The 5,032-nt window shown below is 35.5% G+C and overlaps 1 pseudogene across 1 annotated transcript; it reads right to left on the bottom strand.

Annotated features, from left to right (window-relative positions):
* Positions 1–574: 574 nt before the first annotated feature.
* On the bottom strand, positions 575–3,238 carry LOC147486952 (protein SPIRAL1-like 3; annotated as a pseudogene). Its single transcript, XR_015201574.1, has 6 exons — positions 3,102–3,238; positions 2,908–2,966; positions 2,126–2,440; positions 1,788–1,894; positions 1,368–1,661; positions 575–864 (listed from the first exon to the last, which is right to left on the bottom strand). The product of XR_015201574.1 is annotated as a protein SPIRAL1-like 3 (transcript).
* Positions 3,239–5,032: the final 1,794 nt, after the last annotated feature.

Below are 5,032 nucleotides of genomic sequence, written 5' to 3'. Positions count from 1 at the left end.
GGAGTGAAGGGTGTATCTCCATAACCATGCTCAAGCTCGCTCGCTAATTACACGATTTAAATTGAGCTCGAGCTCGGCTCATATAGTAAAATCGAAGCGAGCTCGAGCTGAGCTTAAACGAGCTAAGCCCAAGCCGAGCTTCGAGCCCTCGGTTATTTTACACTATAAATATGTTATTTGAACTAAACGAGCCGAGCTTCATCAAGCTCATTTGTTACACAAGCTTTTATTTGAGCTCGAGCTCGGCTCATATAGTAAACGAGCGAGCTCGAGCCGAGCTTAAACGAGCCAAGCCCAAGCCGAGCTCCGAGCCCTCGGCTCAAATTCCACCCTTAGGTGTATCTCCATAAAATATTAATGGTAAGTTGTTATGCTCAAATATAGAATAGGCTACTTGTACACGAAGCAGAGGCTATTATTTTTGTGAGTTAATTTTTTTCCCCATTTTTTTATTATATGACCGGGATGAATACATGCTATTTTAGGTTGGCATAATATGCAGATGGACTACAATGTGATGCACGACGTATGCAACTTCTCATATTAGACTGGCAAGAAACATAAAGGACAACAGTAAGGAAAATAGGACTTGATCCACTCATAATCATTGCATCTTGCAAACAATATTCTTGCACCTAATTGCAGAAGTCTCTTCAATCGAGCAAATCACGACACACCAATTTTACAGCAATAGGATCATATATTACATTATAAGATGAAACACTTTTATCTATGAAATCCGGATAATAAACAGGTTCAACACCAACAGACTTATTTGGCTCATTTACAACCACCATCTCCAAAGAGGTAACCAAGGGAAGATCCCCCACCAGGAGCAGCATGTACCTTTGTTGAAGGTCGGCCCTGCATTATGAAAAAAACATCACTAAGTTGTGCATCCAAATAAGTAAATACGTGAATACACAATCAACTCAAATGCAGCAAATTTAAGATAAGCAAGAGCGATTTTAAGAGTATAACACATTTTGTGTGTTATCCAGACATTTTTCTTTTACTTTTCTTATTGGATAAGTTATTTTTATTGAGTACATTTTCTATTAGTTATCTTCAAACAGGCGGGTAATGCATGTTTGTTCAATGATACAGTACATTTTTGTCCCATACTTAACTATCTCAAGTCCACATGCTACCTTGCAATTGATTTTCTAGAAGAATGGATCTTGTTGCACACCATCCACTCACTAATAACTCAATCTATTCTATCTAAATAAAACAATGAGTTCTTCCTTTAAGAAACCAAAGAGACAGACTAATGAACATACTAAATTATAGATACAGTAAATGCATTGTCCACCAGACATGGATATAATATGAATGATACTGAAAGCATGAGATGAAGAGCATACCGTGATAAAATTGCCAGTGTTCTGGCCATCAGCTCGGAAATAATTATTTGCTTGGCTCCCTTGAATGCCTGTTGGAATTTGCTTAGCATTATCCATAGGTGGCGAAGCAGACTTCTTGGGAACAACAGGTTCTGCAGGTACAGGTACTGGTGCCTCACTTTGAGGAAGTGGAGTTGAGGTTTTGGAGGCAGAGCCTCACCACTCCCAAACAAATAACCCAAAGAACTTTGTCCCCCTCCACTGCTCACTCCACGACCCATTTTCCTCTAACAATAAATCTACAAACTTTCTTCCCTATATGAACAGATCCAAAAATCAATATTAACATATCTAACAAAAATTAAATTAAATTAACTCAAACATTTTAACACGGATCTAATCAAAGGAAATGCTAAAAACAAAGATCTAGTGTTTGTGTACCTTGATTCGTGTTGGATCTGAAATGAGAGAAGAAAAGGGATTCCCTCTGGAGCAAAACTGAGAAAGAAATAGTGACCAGGTATAATTCCCTCTGGAGAATTAGGATCCTAGTTAGGAAACAACGAAAAAAAAAATGCACAAATGAATAAAAGGAAAATGGGGGGGACACCGTCATTAGGAGGGATCTGCAGCCCAATGGTAATTTACAATTTGATGGTTTTGAAAAAACTATTGTTAATAACTCTAGGCAGATAGAGAAAAGAGATCGTAATAGCTAAACACGCCAAATCACTAAGAAACACAAAAGCAATTATTCGGAAGATGTGATGCAATTTTACCTTGGGTGGCCTCCTATGCGTGTACAACATTGTCTTGCAGGAAAGGATAAAAATGTTCTCATCGTAATCCTGAGAGTGCATTTCACCCTCTCTCTTACCCGACGTCGTCATTTAATATCCAAGTTCATTGAAGTAAGGTTTCTCATTTAACACCAAAGCTTGGATAGATAGCAGAACTTGTAACATAGTACATGTCCCTGGAATCCGGTGCTCTTACTTCTTTCCTTGCCTTGTGTTCAGAAGGCTAAGGCAGACCTTTCCGCAATCATATAAGTTTTGGTTTAATCGAAGGCCACCTGGATAGTAGAATATTTGCTAGAAGCACATATTGCTTGATTTATCAGTCTCGTGCCTATCACTAATATTATATTTAATACAACAAAATGAAAAAGCATATAGGTGGTAGAACACATGAAACACAACAGTTATAGTTGAACCTACTAAAGTAACAAATTTAAACACAGCAGTCCACATTCAACACTCTGAAGTCGCAATTAATTTCAATTTAATAAAATTAACATAACATGTTCTAGTAAGCATAAGAAATTTCCAAAGCCTTCAAAATTCAAGCAAAAAGAATAATACACAATCAACTCATGGGAAAGAAAAGAGAAATTAAAAATGGAAACAACCGGCAATGATTCAATCTACCCCAGTACCCACTCAAATTTCTTGCTAATTCACAAATATATGATGCAAGTGAGTAACATTTCTGATGGAAGAATGTAAATAGATAATCTATAGATGATTTCAAAACAAGATAAGAGTTTGGGATTCAATACCTTATTTAAAAATGCCTTATTCAAGGGGTTAGTTTCTCCCCATCAGGGAAGAATAATAACTGCATCAACAATCCTTATTAAGTCAGAAGAATCAAAGATTTCTTTAGAACAATCAAACATAATTTTAAAGCTATAAAGAGGAGAAGATATAAAGAGGAGCTATAAAAAATTGATCTTACTGAGTTTTTGCTTACCAGCAGGAACTTTATGTATTGAGACTGAAAGGCCAAAGAGAAAACAGGATCATCAATTTGCTTGAGAAGGGTCTTTAACCAAGATAGGGAGGGTCTTAATGGCGTATAAAGAGAGTTTAATTAGCGGGGAGACCGTTCCTTTTCCTCAAGTGTTTTAATTCGTTCGTTTGTTTGTTTGTTTGTTTGTTTGTTTTTTTTTTTTTTTTTTTGTTTTTGTTTTTGTTTTTTTCTTGTAGGCTGGGCTCAAGGCGTTGAGCAAATGACTGAATGAGGCATATTTAACGCACGTATTAGTAAACCGTTTATAGCGTGGAAATTAAATACGAATTAGGCCAACTTAATTTTGTGGGTCAATAGGAATTTAGAGATGATTTAAATGCACTGGAAGTCTATTTCCGTTGGAGATAACATTTTATTTCTTGAAGTAAGCCTTTCAAATGCCATAAGCACCTTTTAGTTGGCGCATTCATTTATGAAGCGTAATAATTCATTTAATTCATTTACAAAATAGTTAACTTATTAAAGAACATTTTAAATATCATTGAGAATTAGGTTTCAAAACAATCTAAGCCATACACGTGTCTTTTATCCAACTCAGATCCCCATGCGATCCCGACCACTCTTTGTTTACCCATTGTGTTTTATTATAATACTAGGTATTGCCCGTGCCTATGGCACGGTTGGTTATTAGTTGGTTATTATGTTGTTTGTGACATTAATTTTGGTACACCCTAGTATTTTAATGTGTGGCCTATGTGAAAATTTGTAGAGATTTTATTTTGCATTAAAACTGCGTTTGGATGACATGGTTACGGTGTTGTTTATTTTGTGGATGTCGATTATGTGGTAACAAATACCAAAACCCAATTTGAAGTCATGAATTGAACACAATTTCATCCACATATTGTACTCTCAACAATGGATAGATGTTCACATTTAATGTTAAAGGTCTTTCTTCATTCCTTTTTAAATGAATGGAATGTAATAATATCTTTTCTTTAGCGATGAATATGTAAACCAAAGTTTCACATTTGAAACTCTACCAGTGTCGAAAAACTGGTGGTATGGAAAAGTGTTTTCAAATTTATTAGTCATTGCCTATAGTTTCCCTAGAGACTACAATTGAGGTGGAGGGAGATAGAAAGACATTGCAGGCAGGAGTATTACACTTTTACATAGATGCAGTGAAACGCTTATTGTTGCCTGCTTAAGATTAATGTCAATCATTCATTATTGTGTAACACCAAGCCAAAAATTGTCAACAACACCTTTTATTATTCTTACTAAACTTCTGAATTTCAAAAAGCACTTAATCTATGCTTTGCATACATTGTGAATTGTTGGAAAACTCAAATTGGTTTGGTTTGCCAAAACCAGAGACATTTTTTTCATTGTTTTTTTCAATCGCGAGAGTCCGCTTTAGGTGAGCTTTGTAAATGTAGTCGTACATTGTTAAAATTGTTTGATGACCTGAAATGTCGAAGCTGCGTATGGGCTTATAAACTGGGTATTTGTCTTCACTGGAAGTAAGAACTTTATTGATTGTCTCATCGGGTGCTTTAGAAAGATTATCCATTCTGCTAATAAACAATGTTTAGATAAAAATCACAGAAAATTAGAGCTAAACTTCAAACACAAAAATCACAAAGAACTTGAGAAGTTTAGAGCATATGACATGCATCATTGCTTTACATGGCTAAGTAATTTGAATCTTAAATGTTCTTTTGGGTCTAGTAAGCCTAAGACTCTAAAAAATATCATCAGACAATGTTTAGATCAAATGCAACAGAGTGACTGGTCAAACTGTAACTGAGATTGAGAGGATCAAACAATGCATGCAGTTCAAAGAAGGGCAACAAACTAACTTATTTATTACTTGCATCTTGGTGTAAACCTGGAAGTCCAAGAATTAGAAGAGTGCATATTTGTTT

This window comes from Coptis chinensis, chromosome 7 (genome assembly GCF_015680905.1).
Source record: "Coptis chinensis isolate HL-2020 chromosome 7, ASM1568090v1, whole genome shotgun sequence".
NCBI classification, from domain to species: domain Eukaryota; kingdom Viridiplantae; phylum Streptophyta; class Magnoliopsida; order Ranunculales; family Ranunculaceae; genus Coptis; species Coptis chinensis.
Note: the sequence above shows the minus strand (reverse complement) of the source record. Positions and strands in the feature narration are given on the sequence as shown.